The sequence below is a fragment of the Physeter macrocephalus genome, chromosome 21, assembly GCF_002837175.3.
Source record: "Physeter macrocephalus isolate SW-GA chromosome 21, ASM283717v5, whole genome shotgun sequence".
Taxonomy (NCBI): domain Eukaryota; kingdom Metazoa; phylum Chordata; class Mammalia; order Artiodactyla; family Physeteridae; genus Physeter; species Physeter macrocephalus.
The window spans coordinates 15230615-15249849 of record NC_041234.1 but is presented as its reverse complement, the minus strand read 5'-3'; the positions used below and the strand labels follow the sequence as shown (position 1 = coordinate 15249849).

The window sequence follows — 19235 nt, the reverse complement described above, 5'->3', positions numbered from 1 at the left end:
GAGAATCCCAGCATTGTAGGCCTTCGTCTATCCCCACCCAGAGAGCTCTTAAAACTAGGGCAGAAGAGATCCGCCCTGGCTTGGCGTCAGCCCTGGACCCCACCCCTTTGGTTCCGAATGGTGCAGTGGCATCCCTAACCTCCAGCTCCTGTTTCGTAGCATGTCTGTTTCCTCATGCAGCAACTTCATCCCATATTCCAACCCATATTCGGGCATTTGCTCTGCATTCTTGCTAGTTACGAATTTCTGAATGTTGTGACCCCTGCCCATACCCTGACCCTGTGTATTCCTGTGTCCTGCTGAGCGTGTTGAACTTGTGAATAGCACAAACTCCCCAGCTGCTTTAAAGTCCTCCACTTTAGCTTCATGGCCCCTCCTCTGTAGTTTCTGACCTTGACTCTGCTCTCTGTATAAACAGTAATCTCACTCACCCCCAAGCAGAGAATCTGCGTCAAAATCCATCAGGATTTCTAACCACATCATTATATCTGTCAACTTCACCAGACTCCTGTTCTCAGTCCCCTCCTTTCAGCAACCTGGCACTGACACAGTGTAATTTCTTTTAACTCATGATGCAATTCGATGTGCTTTTCAAAAGGTTATGGTGATGATTTTAAAGAGTGCTTGTTTTGTTTGGGAAAGGAGGTTTGACTGTGCGGGTGGCTATAATAGAGTTCTTCAGAGCCTATCCCACGGTGATCTCAGAACAATAGAGAATTGAGATGTTTAGAAATTAGAGCCATTGGTGGAAAAGATCAGATTATGGAGACATGAGTTCCAGGGCGCCAGCTGGGGCAGTGAGCTTCAATCACGTTTGGAATTGTAGGTCCCAAGGGGATCAGCAGATAGAGGGGAAGGCAGGAAAGGAACCCACCTGTGGGTTGAAGTCAGTTAAATATAACTGATGGTATGCTAGCCATCATTTCTTTTGTTTTTCATTGCGGTTTTAAGAAAGGACATAAAATTCACCGTCTTAATTAATGATTTTTAAGTGTACAGTTCAGTAGTGTTAAATATATTCACACTGTTATACAATGGGTCTTCAGAATGGGCCTTCAGAATGGGTCTTTTTCATCCTGCAAAACTGAAATGTTACACCCATTACACAATTGCCCTTTTCCCCTTCCCCCCAGCCCCTGACACCCGCCAATCTATTTTCTGTCTCTATGAGTTTGACTACTCTAGGTACCTCACGTAAGTGGAATCCTACAGTTTTTGTCTTTTGTGACCAGCTTCTTTCACCAGGCACAATGTCCGTAAGGTTCACCCATTGGCCATCATTTCTTGAACACAGTTTTACACCAAATGCATGATCTCATTCCGTTCTCAGCACAGCTCTTTCTGGCTGCCATGCTGTTTTCCATTTTACAGATTAGGAGTAAAGGCCACTCTCCAAGCGGCACTGGGAAGCTGACTCAGAAGCAGCTGGAGAGTGGCTTGCAGAAGGGTTACTGTGGTGTTGTGGAGTACTCTCAGGATTTACACTTCTAAGGAAGTGAGGAAGGCAGGACTAGGCAGAGGAGAAAGCAGGTCCACGGTGCAGCAGTGGAGACTGAGGCTGCAGGGGGAGCCTTAGAGAAGCCCTCACCTTGGTTTGGCCTTTCAGAGTTGTCCCAAATGAGTCATTTGGGTGGAGACTTTGTATCCCGGCCTCAACCAGTTGAGGCTGGCCGCAGGCCTCCCCGCCTCAGGGAGAGGATGGAACCTTGCGTGCAGCAGTCCCTTGAGGGCAGCCGCTGGAGTATGGTCGCCAAGACACTGAAGAGGAGGTTCAGTGTGGGGCGCCATCGTAACTACTACAGACGCTGAAGGAATAAATACCTATACTTCTGAAGGTCATTTAAATGACGTAAGGGGCAGAGCGGTGTTTATTTGACTTCAAAACCCATGGTCTTCCTGCTACTCTGGGCGTTCTCTCCAAAAGAGATCCGGTATCCACACTGCAGTAAACTTGGAATCTATTCGTGGATAAAATGGAATCTAAGTCCAGAAGCTATATCCTTCATTGCATCTCCCACTCGTTACCTATTCCTTACAACTCTTGGTGACACCAACATTGTTTCCTGGTGCTTGTCATGAGGAGTGAAGCCACATCATCATCTTCGCCTTCTAATTGTGTTCCATGCCTAAGGCCTCTCCTTCCCGCCTCTGATTAGTGCACTGCTATCCGATTAATCTCCCAAGAACACTACTTTTTCGGATTTAATTTAGCAAGACTCCTACCGTGTACCAGGAGCGCCTTGGAGGTCAGATGGTCACAGATAAGGCACGGTCTCTGCTCCCAAGCCGCTTATAACCTTTGCAGAGAGAGAACGTGATTGTCACCACTAGCACCACCCTCAGACTCCTAACAGCTAATATTTGCTGAGTCAGGCTGTTAGACACTGTGCTAAAGGCTTGATATACATTATCTCGATTAATCTTAACCACTTTCTGAGCTGCCTCTCCAGAGTACTCATTTTTAGATGCAAAAACTGAGACTTAAAGAGGTTAAGTGCCTTTCTCAGTGGCTCTCAGCTAGAAAGTGGCATGGTCAAAACAGGCATTCCAACTCCAGTGCCTGAGTTCATCATCATGCTTCAGAAATTTGACTCGCTGCTGTCCTCAGGACTGAGTCCAAATACCTCCATTACCAGTGCCCTTCCTATCTCCCTCTGTGCCCAAACAAACCAAATGCTCTCCTCCTGAGGACGCAAGTCTCCAAACCTTGACACCTGCTGCTGCTGGACGCTTTCTCCTGCCATTTGCTAAGTGCTGGCAGGATTCTCTCAATGCAAATGTGATTGCGGACCCAGCTCAAGCTCGGACTCCTCCAGAGAGCCTTTTCACTTTACCCTAGAAACCGTGGACCTACCCTTCTACCAGACACTCCTCAGTTTCTCGTATCCATGCCTATTTCTCCGTTTTGCCTGTATGTTCCTTAAGAACTGTGTGGGTTTTTTCCATTGAAAATAATTCTTAGTTCTTTTTTGTTGTTGTTGCCTAAAAATTGTTCCTGAATTTTAATATGAGAAGTATATATAGCTTCAAAAGTAAACCTAAACTCATAGATTCTTGAAAAGAGATAGTTACAGAACCTTCTAATTAATATTCAATGTATCTAATCCTGTGAAAATTCTGTCATATTACTGAGAACTACCCAGATCTCAACATTTTTTAAACTAAACTTCTCATTTTGAGATAATTATAGATTAACAGGGTGTTATAAGAAATAATACAGAGAGATCCTATGTACCTTTTACCCAGTTTCTCCCAATGGTACATCTGACAAAACTATAGTTCAGTGCCACAACCAGGATATTGACATCGATACAGTCAATATACAGAACATTTCCATCATGACAACTATCCCTTCTGTTGTCCTTGTAGAGCAGCACCCACCTGCCCCCAACAACTACTAATCTGTTCTCCATTTCTATAATTTTGTCATTTCAAAAATGTTATATAAATGGAATCATGCAGTATGTCATCTTTGGGGATTGACTTTTTCCACTCTGTAATTCCCTAGAGATTCATCGAAATTGTCACATTGTAGCAATAGTTCCTTTTTATTGCTGAGTAGTATTCTATATTTTGGATATGCCCTTGTTTGTTTAACCGTTCACCTCTTGGAGGACATCTGGGATATTTTTAGTTTGGGAGTATTATGAATAAAGTTGTCAACATTCATGTACAGATTTCATGTGAACATAAGTTTTCATTTGTCTGGGATAAGTGCCCGAGATTGCAAGTGCTAGGTCATATGGTAGTTGAATGTTTAGTTTTATAGGAAACTGTCAAACTTTTTCAAAGTGGCTGTACTGTTTTACATTCCACCAGCAATTTATGAGTGATCCAATTTCTTTGCATCCTTGCCAACATTTGGTGTTGTCACTATTTTTATTTTAGCCATTCTGATGTATGTAGGGATATCTCATTGTAGTTTTAATTTGCATCTTCCTAGTGGCTAATGATGAATAAATTTTCATGTACTTATTTGCTATCTATATATCCTCTTCAGCAAGATGTCTGTGCATGTCTTTCACCCATTTTCTAATTTGAATGCTTTTTCTTTCACAGTTGAGTTTTAAGAGTTCTTTATGTATTAGATAATGTGGTTTGCAGGTATTTTCTTCTTCTCATCCTCTTAACAGGGTCTTTCACAGAGCAAAGGTTTTGAATTTTGGTGAGGGCGAATTTATCAATTTTTCCTTTTATGGATCATGCTTCTCGTGTCGAGTCTAAGAACTCTTTGCCTAGACCTAGACACCCCCCCCCAATTTTTTCCTGTTTCATATGCTTTACAGTTTTATATTTTACATTTAAGTCTGTGATGCATTTTTAGTTAATTTTTATATAAAGTGTTAAGTATAGGTTTAGGCTCATTTTCTGCATATGGATATCCAGTTGCTCTAGCATGATTTGTTAAAAGGCTGACTTGATTTTTGAGGTGAAGTCAAATTTCTCTCTCCTTGACTTCAGAGCGAGCCACCTTCCATGCCTTCCAGACAGCACAGGCTCAGCATGTCCCAAACAGAGCTCATCATTGTTCTCTTCTTCTCTTAACCCATCCTTAACATTTTCCTCTTCCTGATTTCACTATTTTTGTTAACAGTACCCTTCACCCAGTGGCCCAAGCCGGAAACTCAATTGCTGAAGTCATTATCCTGGAATCCACCCTTATCTTTAAAGCTCACATATGCTGTGTTACCAAATCTTGTCAACTCTGTACCCAGGCCGTCTCTCAAACTCATTCCCTTCTTTAGATCTCCCCTGTCTCCAGCATCTTTTGCCTTAAATACTGCACAGCCTCCTAATTATACTCCCTAATTTTAGTCTTGCTTCCTAATCCATTCTCCGCAATGCAGCTATCGTAATCCTCCTAAAATGCAGATCTGATTATGTAACTCTCCTTGTCTTAAAGTCTTTCTATTGTTTCCTGCTGCCCTAAGGCAAAAGTTTCATAATGCTTTCCACCAAACTCTGGATTAAATCTCCAGCTTCTGCAGCAGTGCCTAACACAGTGCCTGACTTGCCATAAATATTTATTGACTGACTAATAGAGTCTTAAATTTTGGATGAAGTAAACTTCCCATTGTCAACATCATAGATTCCATTTTTAATAATGTTTGCGTCTGCATTCTCTAAGTGTCCATGTTTAACGGAAGTGAAGCCTGCCCCAAGGCCTGGTGTCTTAGGGTTACACCATCACAGAATTGAGACAAGGATTTGGGTGCAGGAACTTTATTTAGGATGTGACTCTAAGAAGCAGGAATAAAAGAGCAAGAAAAATGAGACAAAGAAAGATCAGTTGTTCTCTGGGACTCGTGAGAAGTGCACAGAATAAAACAGACCTGCGCATAAGTAGCTAGAGCCTGAAATGCAGAGATCCAGAGCATGTATCCACCTGCTCCTGACGCCCGCTGGCTGAACGTTGCTGCCAAAGTGTTAATTCTCCACTGCTGCTGACAAAGGAGTCAGTAGTGGGATCACGAGATACAGTGTAAGCCCCAGAGGTATTCGCTACAAACCCCAAGGTGGAGTAGGGTATCAGCAGTGTCAGTCTTCCTTCTGAGTATCAATAGAAGACCTTTATTTTAATATTCCGTGCATGAAGCAAATAATAATACCAGAATTCAAAGCAGGGTGTCATTGGAGTGGGATGGAGAATAAGTACAATAAGTGCTATAGGAGCTTACTCGACAGTTTTAAAAATCTATATTACGTCAACCATCAGATGTGAATAATTCTGATATGCCAGAGCATTTGTATTCTTAACACATGGGGTTATAGGGAAGATCAAAAGAAATAATCACTAAAAAGCACTTTGCGCAGTGCCTGGCACAAAGCAAGCAGTCGGTAAATGTTAATGTTTCTACGATTATTATTGTTGATTGTCAGAATTCATCAGACCCACATCAGCAAATAGTAGTAAGTGGTCTGTCAGCGGGAACATGGAAACATTCTCATTACGTGGAACTCACTGTTGCGGGGACAGTCATTAAAACAGGATCTAATTTTAGTCTTCTGGGAGACAGCAAATGCTAGGTTCTCCGGAAATGTTGAATCCTCCCTTGGACATGTAGTTTAATTTTCCGAAATTAAATTGCGTAATCTGTAAAACGAAAAGGAAATTGTACTGCTCTTCATGAAAGGCCCAGGAAAAACCGAGGCACTATACGATACCAATGAAAAAAATTGTTATTTTTCCACGGGGCATAATTAGAAATAAAGAATCAAGGTCAGTCACAAACTTCTGAGCTATAAGGGAGGAAAGGAGCAAATTCCGCCCCCCCCCCCGTTATTTTACAGCTGCCAGGTTGAGCTCATACTTATCCAATGAGCCCCAAAATGAAATACCCTTCTGCGCCAACTATACTGATGATAGTGATTCAGGGAGCAAATGACAAGATTCCATCCTTCTAAAGTGCTTTTAGAATTGGATTCTAGTATGTTTCATTTTGCTGTTGGCCAATCACAGAAGAGACTACAATAGAGAAAAGTGAAGACATCGTGCTGAAGAGAGGGTGCCGCACAGAAAAGGAAGAAAGACCCCCTAATTTAGAGATATAGATGGAGGGAAAAGGCAGTTATGCTGTAACAGAAGGGAAACATTAAATAGAGCAATAAGAAAGGAGGAAAACGGCTTAGAAGATAAAGAATCAAGGAAAGATAGGAATAGACTATAGCGCACCAGCGCGCGCGCGCGCGCGCACACACAAACACGCACACAAAAATACAAAAGGACACTGAAGGGGAAGTGCAGTGATTATTACACAGATTAAATGCACACATTTTAAATGAAGGTGAGACGCTTCTAAGAGGAATGAGTGGGCAGTAAACTGAATTGCGTTGTCTTTACCAAGACAAAGACCAAAATTTTTTATCCTTTCACCTCTACCAACTCCCTTCTACTTTCCACCACCCCCCTTTTTTATTTTTTGAGGGGGTGGGGAAGTCTTAAGAATAACAGAATGGCCTTTTGCCCGGTGGTGTTCTCCTAATCCATTTCCAGTAAGTTCTATGGTGGTTCAAAGCCACATTCCAGGGTCTCAGAGATACCATTCTTCTCCCTCACATCGTTCTGCTCCTGTGCCTGCAGTTTGTGTTATCAGTGGTGCATAGCCTGAGAACTCCAGGACCTCTGCCAGCTCTCTAAGTAATATGATTAGCATCTAAAGAAACACAAGGAGCCCGTGACTCGGTCCTTTTGCAATTAAAGTCATATTCAGAAAGCCTTTTGGTCATAGGCATTTGGGGGGGGGGAAGAGTCACTTTCAGGAATCTTTTTTTGTTCAAAACCCAGCTTAGAGTTCTCTACTTCTTTCAGCAGAGTGCCTGCCAGTAAATAGTGATTGTAAAAGAGTTGAAAACCTAAACTGTTGTGCAACCGCTCGATAAGAGCAACTCCCTGTGCAACTGGGCTTATATTTTTCCTGCACTCTCCCAGTCTGAGAGAAAATGGATGTAAGTTCTTCTTTCATTGATTCAGACCCAGACAGGCAGTGTGGGTGGCCTCGTTCACCCACGTGTGTCACTGCTGTCTCCAGAACAGAAGAGCTGACCAAGACACCAAACGCTCCAGCCAAGAGGTGCGGAATATCTCGGTGTTGTGGTAGATTGTTACTGGAAACGATGTTAGAAAATGTAAGGCACCTCCACCATGGAAAACAGTATAGGGGTTGCTCAAAAAATTAAAAGTAGAACTACCATATAATCCAGCAATTTCACTTCTGGGTATTTACCCAAAGAAAACAAAAACACTAATTCAAAAAGATACGTGCACCCCAATGTTTATTGTAGCATTATTCACAATAGCCAGGATATGGAAGCAACCTAAGTGTCCATCGACAGATGAATGGATAAAGAAGATGTGGTATATACACACACAATGGAGTATTACTCAGCCATAAAGAAAAAAGAAAACTTGCCATTTGTGACAACATGGATGGTTCTAGAGGGTATCATGCTAAGAAAAATAAGTCAGACAAAGACAAATACCATATCTCACTTATATGTGGAATCTAAAACAACTGAAAACAAAACAAGATGAAAACAGACTCATAGATGTAGAGAACAAATGAATGGTTGTCAGAGGGAAAAGGGGCGTGGGGTTGGGCGAATCAGGTAAAGGGGATTGGGAGGTACAAACCTCCAGTTATAAAATAAATAAGTCATGGGGATGTAACCTACAGCCTAAAGGAATATGGTCAGTGATATTGTAATAACTTTGTAGGGGACAGATGGTTACTAGACATATCATGGTGATCATTTCATAATGGATGTAAATGTCGAATCACTGTGTAGTACACCTGAAATTAGCGTAATATTGTATGTCAACTACATTTCAATAAAAAAAATTACAAGACCCATGAGACACGAGCAGGAGCAGTATACATGGTAGTTGTCTCCGAGGGGCGGCAAGGAAAGAGGATTAGCCACGTCGTCTTTGATCAGAAAGGTGATCAGCACTGCGAAAGCCCCAGCGGCCATTGGTCCCTACAGTCAGGCTGTGTTAGTCGACAGGACCATTTACGTTTCAGGACAGCTAGGCATGGATCCTGCAAGTGGACAGCTTGTGCCAGGAGGGGTGGCAGAAGAGGCTAAACAAGCCCTTACAAACATGGGTGAAATTCTGAAAGCAGCAGGCTGTGACTTCACAAATGTGGTAAAAACAACTGTTTTGCTGGCTGACATAAACGACTTCAATACTGTCACTGACATCTACAAACAATATTTCCAGAGTAGTTTTCCTGCAAGAGCTGCTTACCAGGTTGCTGCTTTGCCCAAAGGAGGCCATGGTGAGATTGAAGCAGTAGCTGTCCAAGGACCTCTCCTGACAGCATCACTCTAAGTGGGCCCAGTGTTATTTAGTCTGGAATTTTAATAATGTTTTTAAATTAATGTCTTAATTTTTACAGTATTTGTTGGAAAGTGTAAGGTTGACTGAAATATCTGAAGTTATTATGGAAATACCATATAATAAGGGGAATTGAACATGAGTTGAAGATTAATGATGAATCTAGTTACTGATGTTATAAATTACACTTCTATCACACTCATTACTGGATGTGGGGAAAGAGACACACATTACATAGTTACTCAGAAAAATAAAAGTAAAGGGAAATAGCATGTAGGAAAGATGAGTTACTATTCCTGAGAAATAATAAAGAGCACACCTAATTCAATTAAACTCTATTAATTTAATGGTGTGAACTATTCAGTTCCCATGTCAGATACATGATTCTGCTTTTACTTGAGTAAAATTAAAGCATTTAAGTTTGAATGGTAGAGGTAAAGGAGAAGAAACTGGACCAAATTTTATATAGATAATATTCTTCTCATGGCAATAAAATAGCATGCAGATTTAAAAAAAAAATTACAAGGTACCCCTCCTAAACAGAGTCAAAAGACAGCTGTCTAAGCCTTTGTTTTAATAGGGAGCCCCTAATACAAATCCCTTAAAAGAATTTCGTTAAGGCATAGAGGGTATCTATTAGGTCAGTCTGTCAACAACTAGCACCCTTTTATTCGTTTTTTAAATTGAATTGTATTTGACAGACAACATTGTTTAAGTTTAAAGTATACAATGTATTAATTTGATACATTTATGTTGCAATATGATTGCCATAGTAGTGTTGCCTAATACCTCTACTGTATCACATAATGATCATTTCTTCTGGTACGGGGAACTATTCAAATCTAGTCTCTTAGCCAGTTGATTGTTTATAATGCTGTTTTGCTGTCTGTAATCACTGTGCTATGTATTAGATCTCCAGGACTTATTTTCCTACTAGTTGCAAGGGTATACCCTTAAACAACATCTCTCCCCTTCCCCCACCTTTTTATGGAATACTACTCAGCCATGAGAAAGAAGGAAATTCTGCCATTTGCAGCAACATGGATGGACCTTGAGGACATTATGCTGAGTGAGATAAGTCACACAGAGAAAGACAAGTGCTGTATGATCTCACTTACATGCGGAATCTAAAAGAACTGAAAACTAACATCCTTTTAAATGACCCAATCCCAGGTGGTCAGCAGCTTAGCTAAAATGTCCAAGTACCTTTTCCTAACACGGAAACTCCTTTGAAGCTCCAGCTCCTACTAATTATCCCCAGCAGCTCTGGTCAGTGCTGCTTTTCACAAATGAAGCTTTTTAAAAACTTCGAGTGGAAAAATGTGGCTTTCAGTTTTCAAACAAATCTTTCTATTAAAAAAAAAAGTACTGAAATGGGCATACTTCACAGTCTTAAATGCACACACATTATTGAAATATTCTTAAGCCTGACAGATTGGCTCAGATCAAGTATCATACTCATGAATATGTTCTCTTTTCCTAATATCAGCAGCAAAGAATGGGAAATAGGAAGGGGTGCGGTGCTGGGTAGGAGTCCAGCCAAGTTTGCCTAAAGCCTCATGATAGGAAATAGAAACTAACTTGTACTGATGACCTAGTGGCAGCTACTACCTAGTATTCTATAGCCATTATTTCTCCATGATGAGACTGGAGAAAATCTTCCAAGAATTAATACAGCAACTGGTAAAATCATTATACTGTAATGGGTATAATTCTGCCCTCTCTCACCTTTTTATGAAGTATCTTGAGATTTTAAAAAGTGGAACCCTTTGCAATTCTTGAACAACTTGTATACCTAGCTCTTAATAATCATTGTGATGAGTTCATTTGTAACCATTTCTAGGCTCAATGTTAATTTTCTTACATGTTTCTGTAGTTTCCCCTTTATTATAAAGTGTATTATTAGGTTGGGCTCTTGGCTGTGACAGAAAACTCAACTCCGATTAGTCAAGGGAAAAAAGGGTGACCGTGGCAGTGGAGGTTTTCAGGCAGGCTCTCCTGCTCTGCTCTTAGCATCCTCCACATTTCCAGCAGAAAAAGAGAGAGCAAGCTACTCTCACCCAGGAGTTTAAAAACTGCTTGGGCCTGACTCTCAATGGCCCAGATGGAGTCTTGTGCCCGTCTCCCGCTAAGGGAATGGAATGCTCTGATTAACTGACTGATTGATTGATGTTGCAGGTTAGACCTTCCAGGAAACAGATGCCAAGATAGATTTCCTGTGAAGAACAAGGGACTGAAGCAGGATTGAGCAGGGGGGAGCCATTAGATCATAATGCAGATCTTATGAAGTCTGGGCCAGCCTGATGGGGAGCTCCAGAGCAAAAATTGCCAGTTAGATGGGGGTCCTTCATTGGGCAGACCTGAGGACAGTCTGTAAATAACTTGGGACTGTTACTTTTCCTTCCTCCCTAGTTAAGAGTTGTAGAATGGAACTCAGGTCTTACCTCAAACATCCACATCATCATGTATATGAAGTAGAGAGTGAAGGTTAATATAGACCAGTGGTTCTCAACCAGGGGCAATTTTTGTCCCCCAGGGTACATGGCAATGTCTGGAGGCATTTTTGGTTATCACAACTGGGGAAGCCATGCTCCTGGCATCTAGTGGGTAGAGGTCAGGGATGCTGCTAGACATCTTCTAGCAAACAGGCTAGAACAACAAAGAATTATCCAGGTCAAGGGTCAGTAGTGCCAAAGTAGAGAAACCTTGTTCCATAGATAAAGATACATATCTTATGTGCACATATGTACTGAGAAAGGCCCTGAAAACCTTTCATCTTTGATAAATTCTTAATAGTGACTTTTTTGTTCTTATTTGCATCTATCAATACTTGTTATTGAGATTCCATCCAACTCATTTAACTTTTGGACAGAAAGACTAGATTGAATTAGTGAAATTTCTAAATCCTGGATTTTTAGAAAATTATGTTTTTAAGACAAATAGTAATTTGATTTAATTTACGTACTATTTAGTATTTAACATCCTTAAAGACTTTGCTTTGGTGACTAGATAAGAATCATACGTGTTTAGCATGTTAATTGCCTTATGAAAGTGTTATTTCAAAAGTACTAATTTGTTTCTGGTCTGTTTAAGTATCCTTGGACTATAGATATGTTTAGTCTGGAAGTTTACTGTGATCTATTCTTACTTTTTGTACACTACAAAGTTGAATCTCAATGCCAGCTCAGATTGAAATATCGAAAAGTTCAAATTTAGAGTGAAATAAGTGAATATTTACCTCAGTATGCCTTCATATGCAAGAATGTGTTTCTCTTTGTGGGATTTCTGCTAAAAGAATAACACAACAAGAGCAAACTTTTAGCACTATACATTTTGAACCATCCAATAGATGCTTTAGGCTTCAGGGAATTTCTCTCCAGGGCTGCTGCTAAGAAAATAAAAAGACTGGTTAATGCCTGAAGGGATAAAAAGATCAGCTAACCAAAAAAAAAAAAAAAAAGTTTTCTCCAAGATGTGAAACGTGTGTTCAATCCTAGATCAAGGACTAGATGTTCAAAGTTCTATATATGAAGTTTAACATTACTTTCGACAAGTCTAGGAGAAAGTTTGTTATCAGTGCAAAGAAGTCATTTTCAAGTATGAACATAGTGATACCAGGTCTTTACTCATGTAAAAGCCACTCTTTTTCTCTAAGCACAAAATTATTAAGTACTTTTGTATCCAACCATCTATATTCACATAACCATAAAAAAACAATTATGACGCAGTGAGGAACAGACAAGAAAACAAACTATTTTAATAACTATATTTTGAAAGCTCTTTCCAAACAAATGTGAAATGTTTAAAAGAAGGGAGGGACTTCCCTGGCGGTCCAGTGGTTAAGACTTCGCCTTCCAATGCAGGGAGTGTGGGTTAGATCCCTGGTCGGGGAGCTAAAACCCCACATGCCTCGCGGCCAAAAAACCAAAACATAAAACAGAATTGGCAATATCGCAATAAATTCAATGAAGACTTTAAAAATGGTCCACATCCAAAAAAAATCTAAAAATAAAAGAAGGGCGAATGATGAATTGTTGCTTACCAAAATAAAACAAAATAATCAACAGTGTAAGTGATACCATTTGAAATCTTGGGAATCTCTAATCCATTAAGATTATGTCACTAATGGCATACAAAATGCCTGTTCAAAAAGTACTCCTCAATGGACATGAGATGCTAAGCTACATAGACTCTGAGTCTGATCTAGGTCCGTGGTGTTTTGTGTCACCCCCTTCCAGAAGCCTCCCAGATTGTTCCAGGCCTCATTGCTTCCTTACTTCTAGAAATTCATAATGCTCTTATTGGTCAGTAACACACAGACTAGCACTTAAAGACTCTCTAATTTCTCCCATGTGCAATCTTTTTCCTACAAGACACAAGGTTCTCGAGAGCAGGGATTTCTCATTTTCCATCTTTGCTCTCCTCCACAAGATGAACACACAGGACAGCGTATATAACGGCACTTGAAAATGCTTGGGGAATAATTGATTGCTAAGCTCACCTCTCACGCTCTCCACTCTAGACTTGTTTAGGTCCTGCCAAAGGACAGAAATTGCCTAGCTCTCCCCAACTGGCCAACTTGAGTATTTACTATAAAAGAAGCCAGCTAGATAAGGAACTTCCCCCAGAGATGTGTCTGCCCAATGCACCCACGCCTGTTCTGCTCTGACACCCACTTTTTAATACAAATAAGTAACAGCTACTCTTTACTCAGTACTTACCTTGTAGCAGATGCTATTAAATGCTTTTCAGGTGTTCTTTTTTTTAGGAAAATACAATATTTCTACCCAAGCCACTGCGGGAGTCTTGCTAACCATCGGGATAAGTGATGTGAAGGGCTTTGAAGAGAATTCACTGCCACCCCCCTCATGATTTTTCCATCATTCCATCTAGTCTTTGTCCAACCGTTTTTGATTTACTGTTTGGGGTTAGTTATCATATCAGACTGTGCCCCAACACGCCAGTGGTTCCTCCCGATTTTTACACATCTCCTCGTCACCTAGGATGAAAGTCTGAAGTTTCCTTGCCTCTTCCTTCCTTCTGGTACCCTTACGTTTAAGCCATCGTGTCCTCATCTCTTGGGGGTTTTTCTGGCAACTTATCCTTTTATCACTTTCTCCATGCTTCAGTTCATCCTAAAACACTGCTCTGACCGTGGTATTTCTTGATTTAAGAAAATTTATGTAGAGTATGAAAATGTTAGCAGTAGTTGCCACCAGGCTGGGAAGCAAGATGGCTAGAAGGATATGGTGAATGGGAAACTCACATTTTAAAGATTTTTATTGTTCTTCTTGAATTTTGTTATCATGTGAATGCATTAAAAAGAAATAAAAGTAAATTTTTAAAGTAATACTTTATAAAAATATTTGAATGCCTTCCCATGAAAAACGAAATGAAGTCTCTGTTCTTAAACCTGACAGTCAACTGCTGCTCTGGGCTGACTCCAAGCTACATTTCCAGCCTGATAGTCTTCAGCTCTCCCTCTGTTTATACCCCACATCTGGGCCTTTACTAGTGCCAGAAAAATGCTTCATGCTGCTCTCGCCACACAGAATGTTTCTTCTGTTTTTGCCCATCAAAACCTTACCCAACTTTGAAGGCCCAGCTTAAAAGCTTCATTCCTTCATTAATTCAGTTCAGATACTCTGTAAGCCCCATAGCTATGTATGCTTCTTTTAGTGCTTTTAGCACAGTTCCCGGGAAAAGAAAGGAGTGAGCATCTACTGAGTGCTAAGAGATAGACTCTCCAGCCATGTACTTTACAACATCCCATTCTCTGTACACTAGTTTCATCGTCTATAAAATGGTCATAAATAGGAGTACCTTCCTCACTGTGTTGTTCATTCTTTCAAGTATTTAGTTGGATGCATACTAAGAGATGGGCACTGACCTGGATCCTGGGGATACAGCCGTGAATGAAGCAGACCAAGTCCTGCTCTCGTCAAGTTTACTTTAGGATAGGAAAGGCTTCAATGAGATATACTTATAAAGCTCTTAAAACAGCGCTTGGAATGTAGTAAGTGCTCTATAAATGTTAGCTATCGCTACCGTTGTCACTGTTGCTGTTGTTCGGTATTTCTGTTTACAGATAAGGAGACTAACGCTTACAGACTATTAGATAAGATGCTGAAGGTCACATAGCTAGTAGAGGATTCCGACTCAGGTCTTCTTGAGCGGTAGGACTGATAGCCTTCCCACTATACCAGTGGCTCCAAAAACAGACTATATGTCAGAATCGGTAGAGCTTTAAAGAAAGTACAGATTCTCAAGCCGTAGCCCCACATAGACTAAGACAGAAATTCTAGAGATGAGCTACGAATCTGTATTTTTAAAAGACTTTCCCTGTAGTCGTGATTCTCTGTCAAATCAGTGAATGACTGCCCTACATTAAAATCTCTTTCTCATGCCACTTTACCTATTTATAAACAGCTAAACCATAAATTCATTTAAAATAGGCTCCTTATTTTCTTACTTATTTTTTTTCTCCTTTCTCTCCTAGCAGAGTGCCTTATATGTGCTCAATAAGTATTTGAGTAATTAATTGTTTAATTATTTAATTAAAGTTGCTCTTAAAATACAAATACAGCTGCAGTACGAGCAGCCTGTTGTGAGCTATCATTGATCTTCCTAGGGATATTTATTAATCAGCTAAGAACCGGGACTTGGGGAAGACAGGCAAAACATCTGGGAAGGGAACTGAGAAAACTTCCAAACCAAATGTTAGCCCTTGTCATTACACAGCCTAGGACCCCTGTCTCACCTTGTCCACCCTTCACTGACAACTTCAGGTAAAAATGCAGAAAATGTATTCATAAAAATCAAGAGATTCCCCCTCCCATTTTTGTTTCTCTTGAGTTGACACATATATCTGTTTTGGAAAATAGGGAGAAAATCTCTTTTTAAAAGAAAGAAAAAAATCCTTTATTCTTGTCACACCACGAACATGGAGTTCACTGCTATACGTTAAAATTATAAAGCAAGATCCCAAAATGCAGTGGCTGATTATTCACAGTAGACATTTTAAGTCAAGAAGCTTATTTTTTCTCTCTTTGCTAAGGCAGAAAGCCTGGGGCTATATGCATTTTTATTACACTTTACTGTCTTGGTTTCACTTGAGGATTAAAAAGAAAGTCAAGGTACAGTGCATGTATCCTGATGGATTTTAGGATTTCTTGCTTTAGTGAAAGGAAGAATCTCATACAGTATCTCAGATTTTTGCTTAAGGAAGAATACCTACTTCTATGATGACCTAGAAATTCAATCTTTTATTTCTCCTATAAAAGATCACATTGTATTTTGGATTTTTTTTCCCTGTAGTTTTCTGCACTATGTAAAGCCACATTAAAAAAAAATGTATCTTTCCTTTAGATTTGAAGTGAAAATATCTCGAATAGTTCAGGGAAGTCTTAGGACTGTTCGCGGAGCTGACACACCACCTCGGGGTTGGGGTGAGATGGAGCGAAGGGGGAGGGGAGGTAGGGGGAGTGTCAAGAAGGCTGAGCGGGAGACTGTATAGACTGAGAGGGAGCGAATATACGTACGTCAGAGTTTTAGCTCCAGTTCTGACAAACGTACGTTGAGAAACAATAGAATTGCATTGCCCCATCTTCTGTCCTTTATTTAGAAGCATGAGGTGTACTTACTTACTCAACTTGGCCCTCTTTTCCTGATATGCCAAAAAGTGAGAAGGACCAAACGTTGCAGGATTGGGAAATACAGTAGATGAGATCTTCCGGTTAATTGATTTGTAAAGAACAGCCTGATACTGGTTTAGCAGCTCTGCATCCGTGACGGAAAAGAAAGGCGCTTTTCAGTGGCCTGGAGGAGGAGAGCTGGGAACTGGAAACAGGGGCTGGTGGCAGACAAGGTTCTTTCATATGTGGTCAGATTGGCTGTGAAGGGAGTCATGGTCAGGAAGCTTTGGAAATGCTGTGAGGATAGCGTGGGATTTCAGGGGTGTTGATTTCCTTGGTTAAGATTGCTGCGTGGATACTTCAGCGGATTCTCCCTCCCAGCCATCATTGTCAAGGTGATTAGTAGACCAAACTGAAAATCTACAAGTGTATTATTACTCGGAATATAAGGATTTTGCCATTGAGCTAAAAAAAAAAAATGTTTATTCTGGTGCTCTTTCTTTTTTCGTTTATCTTCAAGATTTCACCCTGCTTTAGTCATCTTTTAGTATGAATTTGCTAACTGCTATATACGTTTTCTCCCCCCCCACCCAGATGATACCAGTTCTGTTTTATCCGCTTGATAATTATTTCAAATTGCCACTTCTGGTCCTTGGGAACACTCCTGTGTTCTAGTACCAAGAGGTATAATTATGTCATTCCCATGCGAGCATTATGCTACTTATGACCCAAAATGCCACTAGAAAAGAAAAGTTTTGCACGAATGATATCTTCCAAATGTGGAATAAGGAAAGCTCAAGAATAACTAGCTGAAGCTGAAATGTAAATGATTTAAACGTATTGGTGTGGTGAGGTGCAAGCCACTTTGACTTTAGTTCCTGCTCCAGATCATGAGATCCAGTAGGAAAGGTGTTTAAAGGAAACCTATTTTTTAAGAAAAGCTGCATCGAGTTACATCATCCAAGCAGAGTAATTCACCTTTTATCTCTTTAAGACAAGAAACAAAGAGCAGAAGAAATGCTTCCTATGATCTCTACCCTTCCCAGCACATTTTTTTTCATAACAGTGTGTAGATGTAACAAAAACTAAAGATTTTGACAAATGAAGCAGGATAAGGACATTGATTGCTGCTTTTCTAAATTAAAATTAATGATACCCTTAAGGTACTTGGGTCTATGAAGTCAACTTAATGTTGACATAACAGGACTCCATTATCACAGAATGAGGCTGCTACATGAGCACGAAAACTAACAAACAGACTTCCAAGGTGCAGTTTAGAAATCGGTGAGGTGAAAGCTAAAAGCTTAACAATGGACAGAGGACTTGCTGTTTTGTCCTCCCTTGCTTTCCGGTTGTTGGAAGAGTTCGTCAGAATTAGAGGACTAATGTTCCTGAAGAAGCGCCGGGCTGGCTCTAGGCTGGGGCTCCTGTTCACATCATGCCCCACCTGCCTTGTAGGGACGCACAGCCACTTCATGTTACGCGCTCTCTGTTTGCCTCAGCAGAGTCTGTGTGCTCTTCTGGTAGGTTGTACAGGACACAGTTGGGAAGAGCGAGTGGAAGGGTGGGTGCAGGAGAGAGGAAAGAGGAAGGTAGGAATAAGAAAAGGTATCAGAGATTAAGAAGATGGGAATCAGCACAGAAGTACAAATTTGGAAGCTGGGGAAGAAAGCTCTGAGAGAAGAACGTAAAAAGCGGTGGGTTAATGATGGTCTCAGATGGCACGCATTAGCATCCATGCCACAGATCACACACAATCAGCTAATAATTATGTTCCTACTCAGAGTGAGCCCTGTCTTAGCACTGGTTGCTTTCCTGTGATCTATCCTGAAGTCAAGTGCGAGAAACTCCGTTTAAGTCAGAAGTGTCTCAGGGTCAAGAAAACACAGAAATAAATTCAAGGAAAAGAAAATTCAGCCGACTTTTGCATTCAACAAGCCCAGATTGTTTTGCCGCAGAGCTGTACCTATCATACATCCTCATTCCAGACCTTATCTCAGAGCATTTTTTTTTCAGTCACAGCTCAGAAGAAATCACAATTAGAAGAACAATGGATTTTAAATGAAAAGAGTTACAATTCGTTAAGAGGATTTTAACTGAAAGTGAAATAAATCTCAGGAGAGTTTTCAGGATGATGTTGGGGCACGTGTTTATGAGTGTTACAAGTGAGAATTTGGAAGTAAGAATGAGTTCTGAAGGCTTCCCCCAGTAGATAAATGCATACAGAGAAGTGTACAAAACTGCAAAATTTCAGGACAGAGACTCATGAATAGACTGTAGAGAGTCGTTTGTGTGCATGTGTGTTGTTTATTCACTAGCATCACAGCACAAGGAGAGTTTTATTTCTGTGGGCTCATTAGTGGAGGTGTGAACTCTGGTTCTTGCATGCCTATGGATATCTACCAAGGGTCTTAACAAACTGAGACCCAGAAAATTGAAATATACATGCCCAGTTACCTCTTTTCCCAAGACTGGAGTAAACACGATTTATGCATGTAGTGCCAGTAAGAACACTTGGACACCAGGAAGGAATCACATTGTCTAACAATGTATTTCCACATCAGGAGGGAATTTTTAGCTCTTCTAAAACTCCAGTGGAGATAAAAACTTAAAAGTAATTAACTAGCAGGTCAAAAGAAAAATTGGAAGCCCTTGAGAACTTAAAGTTAAGTAACAAATACTTGCACTTAGATCAATTTACTTAAAATCATTACTGGGAGCCACAGTGTTGTCATCTGTCCTTTTCCTTTCTTCTCCTTTTG

The 19235-nt window shown here is 40.5% G+C and overlaps 1 protein-coding gene and 1 pseudogene across 14 annotated transcripts in view; both read left to right on the top strand.

The window, feature by feature from the left end:
- DMD (dystrophin) overlaps positions 1 to 19235 on the top strand; it is a 2398628-nt gene that overhangs the window by 2134334 nt on the left and 245059 nt on the right. The gene's annotated exons all lie outside the window — the stretch shown is intronic.
- Positions 1618 to 9309, top strand: LOC102994666 (2-iminobutanoate/2-iminopropanoate deaminase-like; annotated as a pseudogene).